The sequence below is a fragment of the Tinamus guttatus genome, unplaced genomic scaffold, assembly GCF_059628265.1.
Source record: "Tinamus guttatus ecotype Peru unplaced genomic scaffold, ASM5962826v1 Tinamus_guttatus_pri_ptg000218l, whole genome shotgun sequence".
Taxonomy (NCBI): Eukaryota; Metazoa; Chordata; class Aves; order Tinamiformes; family Tinamidae; genus Tinamus; species Tinamus guttatus.
The window spans coordinates 2,697,616-2,723,305 of record NW_028288752.1 but is presented as its reverse complement, the minus strand read 5'-3'; the positions used below and the strand labels follow the sequence as shown (position 1 = coordinate 2,723,305).

The window sequence follows — 25,690 nt, the reverse complement described above, 5'->3', positions numbered from 1 at the left end:
CAACCTCCATTCAGTTGCTTCCTTTGTGTTTGCACTAATTATATGCGGAGCTAAAAAAGACCCCTCTGTGCTACCAGTGCCGTCCCTTTCAGCGGCGTGCAAGGCTGGCACGCTCACAATGTCTTACTTTGCTTCTGCTCGCCGAGCTAGAGGCTCGCCCGGCTCGCTCCCCGAGCCGCCTCCTCGGACACGCAAGTTTTCAGAACTAGGTGCATGAGCTCCAGTCTTCTCCTTCTCCCTCTGTCCTTCCGCTCTGCGGTCACCGCCGCGCCGCGAGAAAGCCTCCAAACTCTCGCCCAGCGACGCCGCCGGCTTTGGCCGTCTGCTTAAGGTCCATCGTTTTGCCACGACCACCAGCCAGCACCACCTTTTTTTTACTCCAGATAGAGAGAGAGATGACCGTTCTCGCACCGAGCGGCTAAAGGGCAGCTTTATTTCCCATTCTGTATTGGCTTTTTCCCCCGTTAGGTGCTGCTCAGCGCCGAGGCAGGAGACAGAACCCGTCCCTTCGGCGGAGCGGCGCGCTGCTCGAGCATGCAGAGGCACCTAGTGCTCACTGAGTGTTGTAAGCTGCTCAGGATTGCATGCCTGCACCGTGCAGCTCGGGCAGGGGCAGGCGGAAAAGGGGGTGGGCGCAAAAAAGCAGCCGCGGGCGCCAGCCGGCAAAGTAATATATATGCCCTCCGAGGGAACGGCAAGGGCTCCGCAGCCGGCGGTCCGTCCGCCCGGCTCGGCAGCCGTAGCGTTAGGGCTCCTCTTCTTCCTAAAGTCTGAAGTCGTCAGGGCGTTAGACAGGAGAGCTAGAGGGAGGCACTTGGTTTCGTGTCTGGCGGAGACGGATGTGTAAAGCAGTATCCTTGGATTGCTTTTGTGCTTTTTTCCTCTCTAATTTTGATGATGAGATTTGCCTTTCGGAATTTTTTTGGGGGGGTTCGGGTGGGGGGAGATGCGGTTTTATTCTGACACTGTCTCTAAAGAGCAGCGTTTGAAATTCTGTGCCTTCTTTCTCATAGAAATGCAGGCAGAGCTCTGCAAATAGGGATGTCCAGCTTCATATAAGCTTTAATTACATTTGGTCTTTTTCCATTCTGCATATTTTGTGTGTGTTCAGCACATGCTTTTCCTAAAAGCTTTTTTTTTTCCCCTTTTTTTCTTTTTGCAGTGCAGGCTATGGCACACAAAACTATTCTTCTTGCAGCATAAAGGATACTGTGCTCAGGGAATAAGCTCAACATATAGGTTGCTCTGGCTGTGTTGGTGGCATGAAAAGAGGGGGCTTGGAACCCAATTAGTTAGTAAGTTTTGCAGATTGTGCCATTCTTTGTTCCACGCACCCCCCAAAAAAATCCTTGCCTAATAATTTTCAGTGCTCATTAGCTATGGGGAACGCATCGGCAGAGCTATCTCTGTAATTTTTACTGACTGCAAGATGTACAGTACTTCTGTCAGGAAAAGGCTGGCCATCTTTTCCTATTAGGAAAAAGGCTCTAAAACCTGGGTGCTGGTGAATGTGATCAGAGCTGACACCTCGGGATTGTGCACGAATTCGCTTATGACGAAGTTTGACATGGAAATACAAGTATTGCAGAAGATGATGCTAATTTTCTTTTTGAGCCAACATAGCTTATGAAGTGCTGGAGGCAGGGCAAACATTACATTTGCTTTTTTTTTTTTTTCCTTTTCTTTAAACAGCAAATATTAATGTAAAAAACCTTGCTTTTGAAGTATTTGGTACAAAACTGTAGAGCTGTGCATTATATTTGAGCATGACTGGCTGCTTTGAGTCGGTGCTGGTATAGATCAAGGCATGCAGTGATTTGATGCAGTAAAAGTTGTTTTACCAAAGTCCCAGAAAACTTACTTAGGCTCTCATGCATAAAAAATGTGCAAAAGAGCTTCATTACGAATGTATTTGTTCAAAACAGTCTCCTTAAATGAATTACAAATATAAAACAATTTGGACTGCAGTTCCAGGACATGGGAATGAATGTGCTTTTATGCTCCCATTTCAGTTTATTTACATGCCTCTGCTCTCTGTAGCCCTTGTATTTCAGTGTGAGTAACGACTAGGAGAGAAAATGTGATGCTTTAATACTATATAAACCTCTTACATGTTTGATCATTTGGGAAGGAAAACGGAGCATGTTCTTCCTCTCCTGAGATCACACTGTCTTATTCAAAGCAGGCTGTTTGTGCAAGCGTCCACTGGTTGCAGTACACCTGAATTCTCTCCCTCTGTACACAAAAGCACAGGAGAAGGTAATGAAGAAAAGCAGGAAAGAGAGCAAAGAAGCAGGAGAAGAGACTACAGAATCCTTTTCCAAGAATGCATTCCATGTTAGTGTTCCCAGTATTTTGGTGTAATCATCAGGAAAAAGAAAAACAGCCTTGAATTGGACAGATACTGTTTCACAGCAGGAAGGTGCGTCCCTCATAGAGTTACAACCCTGTCAGTCTTCTTGGCCATAAATCTTGATGCCTTCTGCCACAAAACAATTTTGGGGCAGGTCTGCAAAGATAGCCCTAAAAATTTCAGCTGCATCATCAAGGGAAGTTGACATTTTCTGCAAATCAGGTGAGGGCGATGATCATGTAAATACCATCTAAATGCTATATGTAAAGCAAAGAATTCCTCCAGCAGAGATGAAACACCTTGATACACGCCACTGCAGAGAGTTGAGTACTTTCCTCTCTGATGCTTCTTGCAGTATAGCTTGGATCCTAACCCATCTGCCCACTCCCACACTGGCATATAATCTATTATCTTTTGGTCACAAGAGGTAAAAATTTGAGCAGACAGCAGAAAACCTTTATTGCATCAAGCTGAAAGACTGACAACCAGAATTAGGGACCCAGAATCAGTGCCTGTAAGCACACTAGCTCTCAGCTCTGTCAGGTGTCTACGACATGAAAGGCTCCACTTCGATTTGTCCAAAATGTGTTTGTGAAACAGAATTGAAGAACGTGAGAGATGAGAGACCTCAATGCATGGACAGGGTTGTAGTGTGAGACAGGTCATTGACCACATCCAAGAGTTGAGGAACCTGGGTCTGCAAAGGCAAAATTGGGTGGATATATGTCTTAGATCTGCAGTATTTTCTGTAAATTCAGTCTTTTTGGTATATTTTCTAAGCTTTTTTAAAATGTGCTTTTTGTTGCAATAAAACTAGGAATCCTCTTTGAGCATGATTGTAATGCAAAGGGCTTAACATCCACAGACTAAGCTGTTATCACAGCCAAACTGTTAAGTTTACACATTTTCTGAAGTTTCAAAGCCTCTGGCAAATCTCTATAAATGAGAAGATTTAAATTAGCTTTATTAAGTGTGCTATTATGAAACATTTTAAGGCACACAGACTAAGTTTATATGTACTTAAGGGAGATTGATTAAATTGATGCAAAGTAGGTTATGGAAGAACAATATAAGTAAAGTTTTAGAAAGTTTAAGTGGGAGCTATTTATTGGCTTCATCACTAGCGTGATTCATGGCATAACCCTGCAGTGATTCCCAAAAGTGAACAGGTTGAAAAATGTTTTTCAAACAGTGGTGGCCACTGATAGAACTAGAGGAAATGGCCAGAAACTGAAGCATCAAAAGCTCCACAGGAACTTAAGGAAAAATTTCTTAACAGTGAGGGTGACAGAGCACTGGAACAGGCTGCCCAGAGAGGTTGTGGAGTCTCCTTCTCTGGAGATCTCCAAAACCCTCTTGGACGCAGTCCTGTGCCACGCGCTCTAGGTGACCCTGCGTATGCAGGGGGGTTGGACTAGATGACCTCTAGAGGTCCCTTCCAACCTTAAGCATTCTATGATTTAGTCTACACGTTTTAATATAATCTTCAAATTAATGTCACATCACTTTACTGGTCTCAGATTTTTTCCACACTTAATAATACCCTGTATTCCTTGGAATTACTGCTGGTGCCTAGATATTTAATAGGTCTAAGTTAGCAATCCAGCACTGGGGTTTTGGACCAGAGTGAATAAAAATAGATTCTGGTCCCTAATGTATGTATAGGGACATACAAATACTTAAGGTTAACCAAATGTTAACCAACAAAAATATAGAAAAACAAAAGAGCATTTAATTAATTTTGTTTATTATTAGTGTATACGAAATACTGAGACTACGTTTTCTTCCTTCTGGCATTTCCTGAGTGGTTTCTATAAGTATAATAAGAAGTGGGAATTTTAGTGGTGATTTTAATTTCCTTTCGTGAATGGACAGACTCAAACCTTGATCTTGCACAGTAGTCTTTAATTTTCAAGTGCACTGAACCATAGCATTTCTTATAAAGGAATAGTTTAAAAAGAGAAAAGAGAAGAGAGAGATGTGTCTCCAAGTAAAGCAAATTAAATCTGTTATTTCTCTTATATTTACATCCTGGACACCGCTAACATTTGGCCACCTGTATCCACTAGAGAGAATTTAGAATGTTATTGGACAAGTCCATCAGATGTATAATATGGCTCTTTAAGTGACTGTAAAAATGCATTGCTTTTGTGCAATACAAGCTTTCGACCAAAATATCCCTGGCCACTCAAGATGTCAAAGTAATGTCGATAACTGCCATTCATTTCTTGCCTCATTATCAGCACAGAATAGACACAGTGAATGTGTTACGGCCTTTGAACAATAGATATTCTTATGTAAATGGCCTTATTGTTTTTAACAATGTAATAAACCTTCGTTTTCCTGTCCAGCGCTTCCATTACCACCATCAGCCATACTCAATAGTGTATATCATGTGTCATCATATATAGTCACTCATGATGGTGGCCTGTGTGTAGCGTTGTCAATGCACTAGAGAAAAAATCACTTTTTAGAAGCAATATTATTAGCGGTAAAATGAAGTGTCTCTGTTATCCACTCGTTACTTGCATAATAAGCTAAAGAGTTCTAACTCTCCTAAATACCTGTGAAATTGTCTATGAATTTCTGAATGGGCTGTATAAGCTCTAGACAGTCTTATAGACTGTGAATGTTCAAGTGTATTGGAAAAATAAGTAGTGTTACTAAGCACAGAAGGCATTCTGTTTTCATTAATAATCAAGTTGTGGAGGATCATGTAGCCTCCTGCTTAAGCAAAGACTGCCACGTTGCAAGCAGGTTATCTGCTTGTTGCAACGCCTAGTTTAGAGGCAAAGTGGGAATTTTCACCTTGTTTTTCAGTTAACTCTTTCTTGTTAATAACCCTACAAAAGTCATGGGAAGTCTTGGAGGAAGCATTAGTAGGGAAGCCTAAGACAGGCTAGAGGATGGATCAGCCACAACTATGCTACAGAGTGACAGAATAGCAGAGCTATTTAGGAGCATGAAAAATCTTCCCTGTGACCTGTTGTGCCTAAGTGACTTGCACTGGCAGAGCATCTCCTTCTGGTGCAGCCCGTGTCATTCACAAAACTGACAAGGTACCAATAGTGGCAGCATTTTGGCTAAGGATGAACCTAGTGACCTAGGACTATGGGTATAACCACACCAACATGCTCCTTCGGCAGAGCAGTTGTTCCTGCTGTGTCGGGATCACCTTCTTGATGTAAAGCAATTTGCCTTTTTTATTGATGAGACAGCAGTACATACACTTCTGACTTTTAAGGTGCAGGAACTGAGAGAATTGAGAGGAATTTATGAAATCAATTATTGAAAGCTGCAATGAACAACTTAAAAGCTGTTCCTGGCAATCTCCTAAAAAGTCTTTTCATAAATGGATGAACTGTTCTTGGAATTTTTTCCCAGAGAAGAAAATCTTTTCTTCTCAGTCTTGGACAATCAATTCTTCTTAATCTGTTTTTTTTTGGCTTCTTTCCAAACATATTTTAATGGACAATGAAAAAATGTAGAAGATAACAAAACTATTCTGACCTCTATGGGTACATTATTACCAGGAAAGTAGGTTGGTGCCACAGTTGGTGCTATGGGAAAATAGATTTTCATAAAGAATAAGTATTTTGAAATGCAATAAAGCCTTTACTGAGCTTTCTTTCATCACAGAGGAATTCAAATCGACTGTTACAGACAAACTGTGCTTTTGGTAACGTTCCTTGGAAGTTATATAATTTGGAATGTTTTTAGATCTATCTCCTAGAATTCCAGAAGATCTGCACAATATTAACCAAATTATGTAGTCCGGAAGTAGATGTTGAACTACAGCACAGCACCTATAGATAAGCAGGCAATGAGATGTCTGGCAGAGTATATTATTTGCAGCTATGTCTGCTTTTTGGTATATTTTGGCAGTGTGAGAACCATCATTTTTATGTCTCCATCCTTTTATTCTGATGATGGTGTGTATATATATATATACACACATACATATGCATGTACATATATATATATGTATATATATATGATCTGAAGGGAAAACTTAGGATGAAAATTTGAAATCATGGTTAAGTTTTTTGTTTATTGCATCTTACTGGGAGATTAGAGGGAATCTGGGTTAGCTAGTACATAGAAATAACAATGCAGAAATCAGGCTGAAGACTTACATTTCAGATAGGAGACACCATGATGTTCTTTTTCAAACTTAAAGAAGACAATTTGTTGATTACCTAAAATATTTATGGCTTAATTACGTATTATTTGCAACTGATGTAATGTCTAAGAGCAGCAATGACGGGTCAGGAGTCTCAGAAGGACATACTTAAAGGCATAACAACAGAGAGTCATGCCTTCTAAAAAAGGAAAACAACCTGACCTCTCCTTAAATGACTTAAATTTTCATATGGCAGGGGTGATCCATGCGTGGCCTACGTGCAGTCTTAGCTTTGGGTAGCCTAGCTTTGCTCATTGACTTCCTTTTGTTAGAACCAATATACGGGCAGGCTCCGAACTATGATTTCCTGACTCTTGCTTGGGCTTGTTTTCAACATATTTAGGTGTCTATGCTGAAGATTACAAGAAAGATAAATACAAGAAAAATACAGCATTGCTCTCGATAAATGGATAGTCAGTTCTGGAAACAGGTGCAAAGATGATTCGGAACTTACCTGCAAAGTTATAAACTATATACTCATGCATGCACGCGCATAGACCCATTTGCAACATATACGTACACTTACATATATATATAATCACACACTATATATGTTATACAACATGAAACAGCAGAATTGGGTACAAATAGTAATAAAATTCTAGGCTTTGCTTAGCATATGTTTAACCAGTATCATATTTCTTCTCTTATTGCTAATTTTGAGTCTTTAATATTCATGTAAAATGAAGAACTTATTGTTTTTTAGGACTCAATTTATATTTTAAATTAGTGGAAGGATGCATAATTGACTGAAAGAATCTGCCTGTTTTTCAAGATATAGGACATTTTAGTATGCGTTTTGAATTCTAGAGACCATTTTAAAGAACACTTGGCTTACTTTACTCTTTTTTTTTTTGTAGTGCAAATTAATTATAATTTGACAAGAGAGTGCTTGATTTTATTCTTCAGATTTGGTGCAGAGCCAAGCTTTATTAGTTAGAGCCTCTAAATCAAAATCAAAGGTCAGTATCTGTGAAATGCCTGTGGTTCAAGATGTATTGTAGTTCTTTCCCCATTATTCAAAGATTTTTATCTATGAAAAGGTGTTTATGAATTTAAACAGATAGGGTCTGCTTCATGTATGCCTGAGCAGAGGCTGTGGAAAAATAACCGTTTTTGATGATTTTATCAGGAACGTTCCAAGCAGGAATCTTAAGGAAATAGGGAATAAGTGGTGGGAAACTCTTATTCCAGAAACTCTTGAATTATGGACCTCTTTGGAGCACGTCCCACAGCAATTCCACTTCTCCTGCCCGCCCAGCAGGCCATGGGCAGCAGCTCCTGGCTCTTCCCCACAGCCCAGATCTACCCAGCCTCACCACACATGCTGTTCACTCTGGGCGCATTTGGGGAATTGCAAGATTTGGGGACAAGAAGTGTCCTGCTCCCAGAATATGCCAGCTGAGATGAGAAGGGCAGCAAGCGGGGCAGGTGGGCATAATTTCATGCTCATGAAAGTGGAACTAGCAGTTGCCGAGCAGAGAAGCATTCAAAGATGCCCCTGTATAGTGTCTAGCATATCATGTCCAAGTGAAGACAGTCCTTTTCCTGTTCCTATCGCCACGTCCTAGTGAGGACAGCAATGAAGAACACAACACAGGTGCTGAAGGCAATTGTTTTTGGACAAGAATTAGTGAATGCAATAGTCCTGGAGACATAATCTGTACTGCAGAGGTTTAGACGTGTTGTCTTTCTGCAGCCTGTTTTTCTGTTGAGCTTGGACTGTGCCCTGGGGTTAGGGCAGCAGAAGTCCCCTCTACACATTTTCCTGTCCCTATCGGGTGTTGAAGGCAATAAGCCCCAGAAGACGTTGCAGATGTAGGGAGAAGAACCCTGTCTATTGCCAGATGGATAAAACCTTGTTGGAAGGCATTTGCTCCTTCACCTTTAGCCCACATAAAATACTATCAACAGCAATTATAAAAGATCTATCACAGAAAAGGATCTATCAGAAAGAGCTACCTACTGTCTAAGTAATCCTGACCCTGGATGTTTCCCTGCAACAAGCTGAGCTCTGAGTCTTTTGAAAAGTATTCCCTGACTTTCTGGATTTTCTGGCAGGCACCATTGTATCCATTAAATGCTGATTAGATTTAACAAATCCAAGAGATCAGCTTATGTCACCATATATTCCTTACTTAGCAATATTGCAAGTAATAATCCACTGCAGCAATTCTAGGATATTCTAGACATTCTAGATCTATGAAAAATATGAACAGTAAGTTTTTCTTTTTATTTCTGAGGGAGAACAAAAGCAGTATTTTATTGATTTGATTTTCTCCTTCTGCCTAAAGATGAGAGTAAAAAGTGACTTAGCTACTTTCAAGGACTGTGAGAGAAATACATCATTTTTCATAATGTTTGATGAATTGCTTACAGTACTTGTTTTAGTTTAAACTGCAATTAAAGATCGCCCTCTAGTCAAAAGAAAAATGTGATAAAAATGTGACTTGAAACTGGGCAGAAAATTTTCTAAAGCCCTCTGGGATTAATTCCAGTAATTATTCAATCTGACGTTTTGCAGAGAAATAACCCTTTATGTATGAACTCCATTAATCATAATAACATAGTTCACATGTCAGTGACTTCTGTCCAGACACTTCATGTAAAAGATTTAACAGGACACTAGCAAACAAGTTCATTAAATATAAAAAATGTTACATTTATTTCAAAAAAAAAAATAGTGGACACGGATAGCTTTTAGCTGGACGTTCATGCAAGGTGCGTATCTCTCTACAAATGCACTGAGTTTTGATGCAGCTAGAATGAAAATGGTGTCCTGCTGATTATGTGTGATTTCATTAAAAGCACTTACATCTATTTTAAATGTCCATATCAAAAGCTTTAATGCCAGCTTTGTGGGTATTTAAAGACTTAAACATAGTAGTTGTTGTTTTCTCCTATAGACTGTCCTTGACAGGTTTGCCTCTCTGGTTGGAAATTTTATTATATTCATTTCCTTGTGTAAATATTTGGGTTAGTATCTTTTGCAAAGTCTGTACAGAGGAAATAAAATTTCTACTTCAGACTTTGTGCAAGCAGAAGACAGAACAGCTTTTTGCTTGCAGCTGGGCTTATGGCCCGTCACTGGAAGCGCACAGCGAGTATTGGGTACCTGTCTCCGCTGATACGCAGCTCTGGGAAGAGTGTTGTTATATCTGTCAGCGTTTCATCAGCTGAGGATATTTTATAATGTTTTTGTGTGTTCAGAGCAGTGGTTCAAAGACGCAGCCGTGCGAGACTAGGTGCCCATATTTGAAGAATGTGCCATTCTCTTCACTGCAGATTCTGACCTTGGTTTGTGTTTTCAGAGCTTGAAAGTGGAATTATCTATGTTGTGATGAGAGGTGATAAACAGTCTTGTGCTGAACGTGGGTAAAAGGCAAACAAGATTGTTTTAATATAGCCTCCTTGAGCATCTTCCAGCTTATTCAACAGCTCAACCTGGTGAATAATTCCTTGTCCAGGAAGAGCTCTGTTTTTTTAGACATCTAGCAATATGCGATGCACCTGAACTATTATTTTGACTAATGTTTTCAGTTCTGGAATGTTTTTTTTTTACATGTCAGTTGTCGTTCTTTGCACACTCCAGTAGATGGCAACTCCAGTCTTCATGACATTTCATCTCCATTCAAGCTAATAATATTTTGTTCCTACCCGCCCCCCCACACACACCTACGGCATCTCCCCTGTACAAATGGCTACGAGCTTCACAGAATTGTGATTCAATTCCACTTTTATTGGAAACATCACGTAGCATCTGATTTGAAATCAAAAGGTACCAAAGGAAAATAAAAGAGAGGCCCACAAACACCTCTCCTCCTGGGTCATAAAGCACACAATGATTCCCCTATAACTTAGAAAAAAATATTTTAGGAGATTTCATAAAAAGGATTAGCACCGGCAACTTTTTTATGTGAAATAAGTGAATCGATTGACTGCAAATACAACATACTGGCTTTGTGTTTGATGGATTCACTTTACAGCATAGCATACAAACCTTCCCTTCCTTATTGTTATTTATTTTCTCTGTGTACAGCAAAAGCTTGGTTAAACTTTTAAAAAGTTGCGAGGTATCAAAAGGCTGTCCTTGCATATACATTGTCTACCTGGGTATGGATTCTCTTGGGAGACAGGAAGAGCAAGCTGGTGTATATCAGCATCTTAGAAGTGAGAATTTTCTCAGATCCCCTCTTTGGCTCAAAATGCTGCTATATTCAGCCTATATTCCATCCGCAGATGGAGGCTGACAGTCCCAAGTCAACCAAAGGGCCCCTGCTCTATTCTTCAGTATCGAGACTGCAGTCTAATTTTACTAAATCACATCCACAAAGTCCTATTTTGCACTTCGTGGTTAAAAATGTGCCAAGAGAGGCATGGTTAATCTTTTTCTTTTCTTTTTTTTTTTTTTTTTTTTTCTGAAATGAAGTACACATCTAAATTCAAGCAAATATGTGCTCCTTATTAGAATTCTCAGATTTCCTGATTTTATTTATCAAGAAGTTGCAGTAGTTGCATAACAAATTTTAGAATTGCCACGATCTGTAGTATGGTGCCAGATCATACAGCTCAGGGACCAATAGGTATAAATATTAATTGTTTAAAATAAATGGCAAAAGTTATACACCCTTGCAATACCTAGGACCAGATTTATATGTTCACGCATGTCTCGGCTTAGTGAAACCCTTGCTTTTCAGTGCAGACTTGATTATACTGTGGACATTTTTATTTTGCAGAACCAGCCTTAAAATAAATTATGCCCATATAGGACAAGCAGAATATTGGTCTATTTAAGCCTGACTGATTTTTATACAACAAATTCACAAGCAAGGTAATTAAATCTCTTTTGGACGTCTGTTTCGTCTCTGGAAAGACTCCCAAGAAGCTCAGGGAGCCCCTTGCGGGTTAGACCCAGATCCTGGGTCCATCACGGCTAAGTGGCTGGTTTCTCATTAACGCATTTAGCGCTGCGGGAACTGCTCCACCAGAGTCTTTATTAAAACTTGCTTAAGGCCAGCGTTTTCCCTTGGGTCAATAATGACTTTAGAGGAATGGATGGGGAAAGCTAGAGTTGTTCTAGCTGCTGGCGTAAATTATGTCTCATCGGGGCCCCCCGGCCAGTATTTCAGATCCGCCGCAGGGCACTTCATCAAAATTTCTATTGCAGCCTTGAAATAGGGCCTTGCGCGCCTACTAGTAAATGCAGAGCACATGTTTGAATGTCTCTCCCCTCCACCCCAAACTATGCGACTTGCCATTAAATTGCCAAGCGCTCCGTTGCAGGATGCATTTTAGAAACGCATCCCTGCAATTTCCTGCAGTGGGGAGATTCTTGGCAGTTATTCCTGATTAAAATAGCGGAGCATCAAGCTAACTTCTTTAGTACTCCTACTGCAAATAGATATCAAAATCTTATGTCTTCTTGTCATGGTCCGAGCATGGTGTTTATGTTGATTTTTATTTTTATTTTTTCCAAGTTTGGAAAATCTGTTCATTTTAATGGCAAGCTAAAACATCAACCTAGTCAAGATCTCAGATTTATGATCCTAGAACAAATTGCTAGTTCTCCTTTCACTAATGCGTCTTTAAAAATGATCATATGGAGTCTGCAAAATATAGTAGTCCACAGGCATTTGTGCTGTTCCTGTATTTCAGCAGGATGAAGCATCTGCTGAAACGCAGAGGGGCTGGATATCAAAAAGACATCAATTAGGGGTATTAGGTGGCTTCACCTTTTTCATTATAGAGTAGCTTTTCAAGATATTTTGCTATTAAGCAAAGACTGGACCAGTTCAGCAGCCACAGTAGACTGTAAAATTGTATTTGCTTTCTTGCAATGTGTTTATTCTGTATTGTAATTTTAGAAAATACCATTTTAATAGCATCATGGCAAGGCTAATTGAGAACATTTTTGTGTATAGATAAGTTTTTTTTCATTACAGTTTCTAAGGCTGAAACAACATTCCACATTGTAAAAGAAAAATGGCCTTTGTATGAAATTTGTAATTCAGTCAGATTAGCAAGAAAGAGAAAAGTATATAGTTTAACAGAGTAAATATGATCCACTTCTCTTATGCTGTATTCAATCCCTAGAAATAAAATGTAGATTTTATTATTTTATGTTTCACTTGATCAAGATATGAGAAATCAGGTTTTCCATAAACTTTTTCCATTCAGTTTCTGCTTTCAGCAATACCAGTCTAATATAACAGCCATTACTTTAGGCATTCAGCTGGGAGGAGAATGGAGTAGGCTACAGAGAAAAGATTTTCAAAGGTGGTCAAATGAATTTCACCAACCAGTTTTAGGGGGAGTTCTGTGGCTATATTCCCTAGTCATATTCTGCATTTGTTTTCTTTAAATCTAAAATGAATTAGTCTTTAATCTGGTTTCTTAGAATATGTAGAATAACCAGAATGTAAGGCTGCTTTTTCTGATATTTTAAAGATGTTTAGAAGCTGACATGGATTCCCACCCCACCACAACCATGGATTGCAGATATTTCAAACATTACATTTCAACCTCTGACAGTATATTGGAAGCTCCCCGTAAGTCATTCTCTGCCTATGGAGAACTTTGAGTTCTGGGCCACATTTTTAGAGTGGCTTTATTCTTATTTGCAAGTAGTTGGAAAGTTGAAATGAAATTGCCTCTTCCCCAAAGAAGACCAAAAAAAGAGAAGGCTTTTAGCTTAAAAAAGGCAGCTCATCTAACTTAAAAAGTCGGCTCTCTGGTCTTCCTTTCACTAACCTGTCTGGTCCTCCTCCTGCCAAGGGCTTTCATCACCCTCCCTGAGCCTGACTAGTGGTTCGTCATGGTGGTTTTGCAGGTTTCAGTCTCCCTGCTCATCTGTGAGCAAACCTGGTGTTGTTTGAGCAGACTCACTTGCTTCTCCAGAAAAGATTAGTCTGTCTTTTCCTTGGAGATTTCCATCTAATCAGTCCCTTTAAAGAAAGGCTGTGTGAGTAAGAGAGAAAACTTTTCTATCTGTTTAATGTGTGCAGTTTTGGGCTCCCCACTATAAGAGGGACATGGAGCTTCTAGAGAGGGTCCAGTGTAGAGCGACAAAGATGGTTATGGGACTCAAACATCTGGCATATTGAGAAAGACTAAGTGAGCTGGGCCTGTTTAACCTGGAGAAGATTCAGAGAGGATCTTATCAACATGTACAAATACCTGAGGGGAGAACGTAGGGAGGATGGAGCCACACTCTTCTCTGTGGTTGCTCTGGTTGATCTTTGAACTCAACCAACTCTGACTGATTTTTGAATCCCTTCTAAATGCTCCATGCTTTCTTGACAAGCCAAAACAGAGCACCAAATTCAAGCTGAGATCTTGCTAGCTCTGAGGAGAGTGCATCCTCGTGTGTCTCCCCAACTGCAGATAGGTTTCTCACCAACGAATTGCCTCTTCTGCAGCTGGTGGTGTGTGACTCACATTCAGCTTGTGACGCACAAAAGCCCTGAGAACCTTTCCTACAGATTTACCACTTAGTTACTACCTATTCAGTATTTTATAGCTGGTTATTCCTGACTGAGCGCACATCTTGAACATGACCCCCTTGAACAGCATCTTTCTTTTCCTCTCCCTCTTTGAAGATATAGCTGCAATTCGTCAGGATCCCTTTGAATTTTTATTCTGCCCTCCAGAGTACTTTCAGTGCTTCTCAGCTTGGTGTCACCTACAAATCTAATAAACGTAGTTGTTATTCTATCACCTAGGTCATTAATGACAGTATGAAACATTGACGGACCCAGAACAGACCTTTCTCTGTCATTCCTACGCGAGTCAAAGGATTGCTTTTACGTAGTAAGCTCGTTATATGGCATAGATAATTATATTACATTAACGAAACCAAGGGACAGAAGGAAGCATCCACATCTAGCAGTGATGGTGGAAGGAGAAAAAAAGAACTCACCTACGCTAATATTACCATTTCTACTTCCTTTTTGTGTGTGTGTGTGTAAGTTGTAGTTCTTTGACTTTACATGGACTTTAGAGAGGAGGAAAAACAGATCATCTCCCTGTCACTCTAGGGCTGAGCTGGGAATTTAGAAGTCCTGCAATGAGAAGGAAAGAGTGTTTAGGTAATCTTCATAAGCAGTGTAAGCTATGCCTCATTCTTCCACTTGCCCAGGCAATACATGGAATAGAAAATAATTCTGTAATTTAAATGAAAAAAAAAACCTACAAGGACTTAAAATAAAAGAGTTTTTTTCTTCCTATTTTGAAAGAACTCTGATCCCATGGATGTTTACACATCCCGTGGCCCTGGTCTTTGCCAGTTCAGCCGTGTGACATCCCTTCCCGCAGAGCTCAATGGTGCAAGTGACACAACTGCTTTGTGCTGAATTATGTATTTCCTTAACTTTTATTTTAATATGAGAAAACACTCTGAAAAAATGTTTTCAGTGTTCTGCTGTGGAAACAGACACGTGTCTCCTCATCTGTAGCCATAAAGTCTCAGTGAGAAGACATATTACATTCATGTATCATGTCCCTGTAAGCCAGACATAACATTTGAATTACTGATTACCTGCATTATTTGTAAAAATTCATGAAGCTGGACAGCTATGGCCCTGAGGAGTCTCAAAAGCATTAATTATTTTCGGAGAAGTCCTGACATACATTATATCCATTAAGTTGTGCCTACACCTGCCTGCCTTAAACTGTAACACCTCAAGGTCACCCTCACTGCTCAGTCACTAGCATATATGCAGAATATATTTGATTAGGAGACTCTCCCTTAAAGCTTAGGTTTGTAGTGTTGAAATAGAGCTTTAGTTATTTATTCAGTGGCAATATTCTCCCAGGAATATACCAAAGCAGTTTTGTTTTGGTATGTTGGGATGGTTATTTACAAGCCCACACACACGCAATAAATGACAAGCTGATATAATTTTTTTTTTGTTATCTTAACAGCATTTCCATGAAACTTTGGCTCTCGTGGAATAATCTATTACATTATTACTTTCAATTTATTTGACACCTGTCCAATACTCTAGACATTTCTATCTATCTCAAATACTTCTATAGCTTTCAGTACAATGGTATTTTTGTACTTTCAATTTTTTTTATGTCGTTTATCTTCAGAATGTCTCTGTGAAATATTCCCACTTATAAAACAGATAGATAGAAAAAGTAGAAAGAGACTAAACTGGCATGACAAACACTGCACAGGAAGCCTACACTGAAGCTCATCTGCCTCAACTCATCCCCAGCTAGTGGTGTGGTTTTCCCATCTACAAGATCATGATACTTTAGTTAAGTATTTACAGGACAAAGACAAAACAAAAAGCAAAACTTCAGAAGGCTTTGCTTTCTGGTTTGTATTTTGTATTTTTAAGTTTTTTTTTCTGGTTTGCATTTTCTATTTTTACTTTTTACTATTTTTTTCTTTTTTTAATATTTGTAGTCTGCATCTTGGAAGATGCTTACTGTCCTATGTGTCCTATTACTCTTACTGTCCCAGCATGCTGAGACTCGCACGCCCAGTTTCAGTCATGCTGTGTTCGAGGCTTCAGTTTCCACCATGGGGTCTGCAAAAGTTTGGCACCACAGGACTGAGAGCTTCTCAATCCCTTTGACACGAGAGGCTTTAAATCTCTACAGAGACATTTCACTGCATCATGTTATGAAATTACTTCCAGCACAGTCTCAGATCCCATACCCCCTATAAAAAGCGTACGGGATCTTCTTTTCCCTCATGGTACAATCTATCGGCTCTGCCACTAGCTGTGCTGTTCTCCTTGTTTAATCTTTCTGCTACCCCATCCAGTCGGACACACGGTTGTCCCATGGCTTCATTTCTGGGAGTTGCACCTGGAGATGACCCCACGTGTGTCAGGTGGCATCTTCCCAAGCATCACACATTCCACATAGCTCCCACAGGCAATCCTGTTGCCTTTTTTTTTTTTTTTTTTGTATCTGTTAAAACAGGTAGCTTGGAGCACTCCTGCACATGCCCTGCTTGAGTGGCCTAGGAAAAGGCAGTATCCTGGGTGTCCAGACGCTTCCTGGGTGGCAGTTGGTCATTTTGAGCTTCTGTGTCTATCACGTTTGTATGGCCAGAATAAACCTGGGCTGGTCAAGGCTCGCTGTCTTTCTACAAGAAGCTGGGATAGAGGAAGGCTTACATATTGAGCATCTGATATTGCAGCGAGCCACAAAAGACAGAAGAGTAGGACTGACAATTTGTGAGGTGGAGGCTGTGAGTAATGAAAGGAGAGTGAAAACAGAAGTGGAATTGATTGGGAAAGATTGAGAGCAGGGGGCTATTGATATGGAGAAATACAAAGGGAAAAGATGTGTATTCGCAGGTGCTAATAGTATGTGAAATTTGCACTGGTAGAAGCAGTTCATTTTTAGAGACAAAAGTTGTATGAATATACATCTCTAGGGATATAGCATTGGTAATCAGGAGAAAAATGTGTCCAATCCGGCTGATTTATAAACTGATACTACCACTCATATTAGTTCAAGATCTGCTGAAGCAATATGGCAATCTATTATAAAAGCACAAGGGCCTTATTCACTGGATTTACTTGCAGCAAAGATACACTATAGCATATGGGTGATATAATTGGACCTGTTTAGCATAAAGAGAAATGTGAATCGTGCCAATTTGGTGATACAGCCTTGGTATGTTGCTTAATAACTGGGAGTAGTTGAGTATGTAATTAAAATAAAAACATAAAATACTCAGTAGCTTTGGATTAGAAGAGAGAGAGAAAAAAAAGGAATAATAGCGAGGAAGTCTAATAGCGGAAATTAAAAATGACATTTAAATTAAAATCCTGCCCCTATTTGTAAATGTGACAGTGTTTCGTGTGGTTTTGATCAGTACAATATGCTCTCCTTGTGTCAGCATGGAAACCAAATTTGTTTGCAGCTCACTCACCATCAGATTCCTGGGGGTGGTGGGGGATGTCCCTTTATAATAAGCACTTGATTTAAGTGGGACAAGCGAGTTAAATATGGGTCTGTGTCTGTTGATGCAGAAAGCCAAGCTAAAAGTCCATTTGTGCTCTTCATGGAAAAGCTTCCTGGACTTGATTCAGTGCTTCTCCACGAGACTCCCAAAATCCAGGGGAAATTCATACAAGCGGAAAAGGTCATAAAATGCCCCAAACAAATTGCTCTAAACAGTGTAATCTATAGGGGAGAAAGGGCAGATGCTGTGCTTTGTCTTTTTTTCTCCAGAAATTTACCCTACATTTCTGCTTTGAACAGATATCTCTTAAAAAGCGTATGGGAAATTTCCAGGAAAGTCCAGTATGCTTGTATTTTACTGTATTTTCAAGTAGGATTATGTTGTAGAGACTGCTGATGATATTTCTTTGTTTATTTTTATAGCATTTTGTGTTTCTTTTTTATTATATTTACATAAATACAAGTAACTTTAATATTAATTACCTGAATATCTAACGAAAGGGCATGTAAAAGTTAAATATGTTAAATGATTTTTTGGATGTGAAAATGTCCTCCTGTAGTTATTATTTTCAATGTAGATTGAACTGACATTCACTTCTCTCCATACTAGTCATTAAACAGCAGTGAAGTCTGCCATTCAACTCAAGGCTTTTTCTTTACCTTCTACTGCTCACTTGCCTTCTCTGTTATACAAGAGAAATGCAGAAGGCACTTTTCTAGTATTTTCAGACTAAATTAATAATTCCTAAATGGTCCATGAGAAGAAGATAAGCACTTTTTTGTTGGCTACAGTCACCATAGTTCACTGTGCTTTTGATAGCAAGCTTGGTGGTCACACTGAGTAGCGATCCACAAGCAAGAGTGAAGGCTGGCAATGATCCGTTGACCCAAAATGTTGAGGGACCACTGATATGAAGAAATGGAAGCAATGGAAGCAGCAAGGATAAGAGAGGAGAGAGGTTTTACTTGAGATATTCTGAGAGACTACATTTTCATTAAAGTGGTTTAGCAGAACAAGAGATGTCTCCATGGAAGCTCTCTAGGTGTTGACAAGTTCAACAAGCAATCTCAGGGGTGCCAGTGACTTTGGAGAAAGCCTTGAGTCATATTTCTGATGTGAGAATGGAAAAACAGATGCAACATTGGAATCTAGGGTCTGAGGAGATGAATGACTAAACCATTTGTGCTTGTATGAGAGTATTTTTTATTACTAATTTGCCTTCACCATATTCTTCCCCACTCACCAGGAAGCTGTTTTCATGAGACCACATGCCCTTGGGGTGAGACCTGTGCCCACCTGTATCTTAATGAGACTGAGGACACTGACCTTGACTGAGAGATTTGAGCTTTCTGCAGGAAGTGTCCACCTATGTATACGGGTCACCATTTGTATATGTTTGCATAACAGAGCATAAGGGTTGGATAGCGTTTGCAGGCTCCACAGAAGCAATGCGGAGCGAGGAGGCGGTTAGTGCCCTAGAAAACGGAAAGGCTTTGATGGTACGAGGGAGTAGGATGACAATTAAGACTCCAAGCATTATTTATGATTTGTAGTCACTGTACTCTTCTGTTTTGAAACCTCCATATATTTATTGTTTTTTTTCTAAAATTCCTGTATGCTTGTTTCATGCAAGGAATTATTAATCTAACCATTTAATCTAAGCCTTGCAAAGAAATGTTTGAAACAGTCCCATAAGACGTAACGCCAAAAGGCAAATGAACATAACACAAAAACATACTATTTTTGAAAAGCCTGGGCATTTTAAGGAACATTCTTTTGCTTTTCTAGCCTGCACTGGGGCTGTAAGATCTTTAGACTACTGTTGTTATGTCTAAGGATCATAACTTTTTGTTCAGCATGTATACACACACATGTGGAAATTATTCTGATGTATTAATATGATGAATTCCAGGAATTGGTACGAGGAGTTTGTTCTTCTGGATTGCCAGCTCAACATAAATCCTATCACAAGATCAAACGGAAAACATTTAATAAATGTTTTGTTGCAACTAGAGCACATTTTTCACTGAAAACTGGTTAAGGGGATATTTAGCTGTATGATCGCTCTCTGATGCTATAGTAACTGACATTTAAAAATGCTTGGATAGAGGAACATTTAGGTTATTGACTTTTTAAAATAAATATTTGCAGATCATATTTACAAAACAGATTATTTAACCCTCTTTAGGAAGCAGTAAAAAAAAAAGTGTTCATTTTCGGTGCAGTCTCTCACAAAGATTATTGTGTTGAAACACTGATTTTTCAGTAGTGTGCCCAATGAAATACAATACTTTTTTTTCTCCCCAAAACCAATCCGTTTTATGATGAGTATCTGCACAGGAAATCACAAAGTGGCTTTTCCTGTCATGTACAATTGACATGGGGACCTATCACTTGTTTGCTGGGGAAAGATAGTATTTGTCCAAATTCACATCCTACCACTGCTATTTACTGTCTCCCAGCAGAGCATAACTGGGACCTCATGGCAACACACAAATACTCCATATATTTTGTTTGAGAATACATAGAATAATCTGAACACATTTCAGAAATACAGAATTTGTTGTTTAGAATTATAAATTATTTCTCAGTCCATTAGGAGTGAAAATTTGGAGTAATTTTTAAGATGATATAAATCAGGCTGGATTACTAGTATTTATTTCCTAAGGAAAGAATCATGCCCATAGTAACCTAAATTCAGGATTTACAAAACTAACAACTGAACAGCAAATGAGGATCATCATCATGCATGCATAAGCAGTGCTACTGTAAAAAAAAATACACGTTCATATAATTAAGGACTATACAATAATTTGCATGGATAAAGGCAAGGCAAATCCTGACTGATCAGGCAGTCCTAATACTTTTCTTCTTTGCCTGTGTGTGGTTCTGCAAGTGTTCTGAAACTTATAAATAGAGCATCAGAAAGGGTAAAATATTTAAAATAAGACATAATACAGAACATTTACCTCCTTATCTCTAATATTATTAGGTATGTCAATCAGTAAACCGTGTCTTTTTTATTATTTTGTTTATGAAAAGTTACCTTATAATGGATTTGAATGATAAAAGCACTGCACACATATAAGTGCATAAATATATGCCACTCAACTTTCTTTTTGCCTTCTGACAAAATTTGGAATTTTCTTGATGAACAACAACTCTATGAGGCAAAATCTCATTATTTTGCTTGTTGTTGAAGTTTGTTTCTGATGTCAATACTAGATTTTTTTCTGAGAGCAGAGCTACAGTAGTAGTAAAGAGCTCTACCAGCAACTATTTGCTGTGTTAACCTCCCCTGGGATTCATCAGTGAAAATGATTGCTAGTGTGGACAGTGACTGCTGGGCTCATTTAAAAAAGAAAAAAAAAAATCCTACCCCAAATTCCTACTCTTTACCTGTGTTTGACAACTGATGGTTATTCTTATCTTGATTTAGGAAGTTATCTAGAAATTAAAACATCATCCTTGAGGCTGCAAGCGCCTGTGTATGGGTGCACGCAATTTAAATTGTACTTTGGGGAAAAATGGATCTCTTGTGGCTCCAAAGAAGCCCAGGAAATGCTCATTTGGTAAACACGGGTGCTTCTGTTCTGCACAAGCACGTGGTGGCCTTGGCAGAGGCGTTTGCAGGTTGTATGATGTGGCTTCCGACACGACCTGGCCCGCTCCCGACGTGTCCTCTGCAGAATGAGGCCACATCCCTCAGTGAAGGTAAATGGTGACCAGAAAACCCACCCTGATGCAGTATTGCCTCCATTGTCTATTTTTTCTACTTTAGAGGAAAGCTTTCCAAAACCCTCGGCATCGCCCAGTGCTTAGCTCCAAGTCCAGACCAATGACTGTTAAACCTCCTGCCTTTGGAAGGATGGCATCAATCAAACATTGATATAATTGAGATAATGATAGGAGCGTGGCAATTGCTATGCTGCATCCCTGCCCTCCTCGAGGCAGCGCTTTCCGATCCCCCACAACCAGCTATTAACATAGAGATACTGCGCTGGAGAAGCAGAGGTCACTCGCTGCACTTGGAGGCTTGTTCTGCATCGCTGGAGAGGGTTTTGCAGCATCAACTTGTTAAAACCCTTTCCATGGCCAAGGCCAGCCAAGCACTCGGCGTGAACAGAAAGTCTTTTGAAGGTCAAGCCTCAAAGACGCTTTCAGGCCCGAGGCCAAAATGAGTTTACACTTGGTGGATACCCTTTCGCTCTTGCTCAGGAGCAGGTCATGAAATGGCTGTGGGTGTTGCAGAGATCCCATGCAGAAGACGTCTCTTCTTCCCCTTCCAAAATGTTAATCTATTATTCATATGGTATTTATTCTGAAAAAACAGCCCTTTCTGACCTCTTTGGAATTAATCGCTTACTTTTAGGGGAAAAAAAAAAAAAAAGGACAAAGTCTATACTCCATGCTGGACATTGCAGTGTTGAAAGAGATTATTAATGCAAGTATTTTCTCTAAATCATGCCTGTTGGCCGTTCAGCCCAGGCTAGCACTCTCGTAGCAACCGTTTCCTACCTCTTCTTTTTGAACTAGGACCGAATGTTATGTATACTCTGCAAAAAACATTTTAATGTGCCTGAAGATCTCCTTAAAATGGCAGCAGTAGATCAGCAAACCAGGGAATGCAGTTCTTTACAACCAATACTTGTGTTACTTTTTCTCTTAGAGGAAGCCCTTTTTTGATCCTTATTTGTTTTCCTCTTCATTTTCCTCTGTTCATCAAAACCAATATACCTATTTTGGAAATAGCTTATCTTTATGCATCTAGCTATTAATTCATTACAAAAATCTCCTGTTCTCTGAGAAGCATCTAAGAGTCTTTTCCTAACCCATACAGTGATTGCAATGTTAAAGTTGTGATTTACCCTGTATCACAAACCCCTCTTAGCAGTACTGCATCCCTGAGATCCTGCCTCCATCCCATGCTACCCAGCTTGGGAGCGTCAATATAATGATAATATGTTGAGGGTTTCCTGCACCTTCTTGAAGATAAACCACTCAAGAAGGTTCTTTGGAGAACATTAGTGCAGTCCAAAGAGCAGAATACAGCATAGTTTTGCAAGTTGAGTCTACTCTGCTCTCCCACAGAAAAGATCATTAGGAGAAAAAAAAAAAAGAGTTTCTGTGCTTGCTCCTGCATCAAAAAAAAAAAAAAAAAAAAAAGGTAAAAAAAAAAAGACTGTTCACTTTATACTAGAGAGGTAATATGCATCATGGCACCGCTTAAGATGAGATACTTCCTACCCATTTCACACTTTAGAGATAATTACTTAACACAGTGCAGCCCATTTTATTCACAGTAACTTTTTTCTCGGTAATTTGCTTAGTAGCTTTGAAATGAAAAGCATCATGCGGTGTGGAGAGCGGCAGAGCTTTCCCTGCAGGGCTTTGCATTATTTTCTAAAATTCCTTTAGGCATTTGATCATCATGGAATCCACTCGCCCCTAATGCTAATTGCCAGGCTGCAGCAAAGTTTCCTAAAACACAGGATCCTGGGAGGAGAATTGTCCTGGGACACTGAAACAGAGCCGAGTTCCCAGGGATTGTGGATTCAGCGGCAATCCCAGGGGCTTCAATCCTGACCTTGGGCATGATGTGCAACCTCCGTGATTGCTCCCATCTTAGTGAAATCATAGACCTTAACCGAAACATTTATTCAACATATGAAATTGCAGCGTATTGCATAAAAGAATAGAGTGATAAGGTAGAGGATGGGGAATGTTATGCCACATTACTGCTAAAATTACCATTGAAGTTATGGCGGGATCAAATAGCAAACCTTTAAAATAAGGCGATTTAAGAGTTGAGCACCATAAAAAGGAGGTTTAATTCCGATCGTCAAAGTTTAAGTTGTTTAGGAGGGCAATAAGAAACTAGGTGTGGAAGTCAGCAGATGCTTTTACCGAGCCGAGTTAGTTGCTATATGCGTCTTGCTTTAAAAGTTATTTATTCTGAAAAGCTGTAGATGCCTGTGGGTAGCTGCTGATCTACCACCTTTGCAAGGCTTGGTACAAATCGCACATTATTCAACACTAAAATAACCAACAGCCAATAGTAGCTGATAAAGGAGGCATATCCAGGAAAATTTAAGAATTTAAATCCCCTCAGACCTCCAGTCGTTATTCCCTTTTGGGAATGTTACACCTTTGTCTCAGCACATGATTTTTTGAAAGCATCTCAATAACTTAGCAAAATAACTTTGGAGCTGAGAAATCAAATCCAACCACATTTTAATGTTGTTTTGTACTGCTAATCTCCCTTTGGTGCTTTTGAAGGCTCTATAACTTTCATTTATGAAGGTTGGAATGGAGGCGGTGCCCATTAACGCCACCGCAATAGCAAATCTACGTAAAAGCTATTTCAGGTTTTGCCGTGGAACCACAGCTTCCAGTCTGCTGGAGTATCTCTTCGCTGTCTCTAAAAATGTTTACACTTTATGTCCTACAAGAAGTCTTTGTGGCAGTCTACCAAAGGAAATATCTTGCATTTAGCCCCACTGGAGATATTTTGGTGACTTTAACTTTGCCAGGAGAGGAAGATCTGTCAAGCAGATTTTAAAAATAGAATTAACTTGATCTTTTTTATTTCGAAAGGCTTGGCAGAATGTAAGCTGTTCCTTGCCCCAGTGGTTTTGCATGCTGCACATTCATTTATTTTCTTCCTTTTCCATGAGATAGGAGACCTTAACAGTACAATATTATTATTATCAAAGACAGAGGAGTTGTCATATTGCATGTTCATCAATAACTTTTGGCAGGCAGTTCTGTGGACATGCAGGGCTATTCATTCAATAACTCGATGGATAAGGCAGAGATGGTCAAATTAATGTCAATCTGTCCCATGAATATAGACAATAAAAGACCAAATCCTGTTAAAGCCTATGCATCTGAAAGCTAGGAATTAGAATATGAATATTTTTCACCATGGGGGTGAAAAGAGCTGTGCCACATGATGTGACTTTGTACACTTTGCAAGGGAGCAGGTGGACCTGAGTTTGCTTTTGCTTGGCCTTTCGTCTCCAGTAGTGTTGTATTCCTGCCTTCAGGAATCCCTTCCTTCCAGGCTCCCGTTTCATCCATTTAGTCTAAATCATCCTCTTGAGGATTCCAAAGTTACAAATAAAGAGAAATTTGCAGCATGAGGGACATGTAAATGTTTCCATTTTGAGTCAACCAAATATAATTGTAAAATTCTTGACAAATTGGAAGGGAGCGTGGAAGGACTTTGTAAATGCACCAAAGATCATTTCAGCAAAGGGCTTTATTTCTGTGTATTTTTTTTCTAATAAAAGAACAAGAGAGGAAAAAAACTTAGAAATCCTAAAGGAGAAATAAGGACTCTAATCAGCTGAGAGCTTTAAAGCATTGTTTTATGCGTAATTAGCTTAGAGTAGCATTTGCAAAGGGCTTTTCCTTTTTTTTAAAAAAAAAAACTAATAAAGACTGTTGATGAACATGTTACAAAATTATTTTAAACAGCTTTTTGCTTCAGCTGTAGCAAATGGGCATGCTGTTATTTTGTGTTGTTTTTTTCCACAAATGACCTATAATCGCATTTCATGTCCTCTGATTAAAGTGACAGGCAATTTCAAGGGATATCACTTAACACATTGATCTGAGGAGGGACTCTGGCTTTGCACTGCAGGAATTGGAAGAGCTTGTCCCCGGCCATTTAGGCAGACACAAGTTCTCTTAGTTTGGTTTTGTTGTGTTGTGGTTGCATTATGGTTGTAGTTGTGGTGTCCTCCAAAGGGAACACGAAGTCACAACAAAGCCAAAGTGACCCATTGATTCCTGCAATGCACGTTGAGTCAAAAATCTCCAAAAATCCAAAACATTGGCTTGTGTTGCAAGATGCATCCAGTTAATTCCTGGGCACATTGCTTGCAGGTGGGGTTTTTGCTGGCTTGGCACCATGCACAAGCACACAAGCTGGCCAAGCACCCCAGTTGCTGCCCTCAGCAAATCTGACCCTGGCACTAATTTGGCATCCCAGAGACTTCCCAGCACGCTGCCAAGCTGGAAAACAGCAGAGGTTTCACTGGCTGCAAGAAATCCCACCCCAGCCATTTAAAATATTGTTTCAGGGCAGGAGGTGATTGCAAGTGCTCAGAACAGGTTGGAGGACAGAGGGGAAAAAATGTAGTCTGGAGGGAAATGGCAAGGTAAGGGAAGAAAAAGGGCAATAAATTTGAGACATTTAATTCTTTGTTATAAA

General features: G+C 39.6%; 1 protein-coding gene across 3 annotated transcripts in view; it reads left to right on the top strand.

Annotated features, from left to right (window-relative positions):
* Positions 1 to 25,690, top strand: part of CTNNA2 (catenin alpha 2) — a 395,828-nt gene that overhangs the window by 255,769 nt on the left and 114,369 nt on the right. The gene's annotated exons all lie outside the window — the stretch shown is intronic.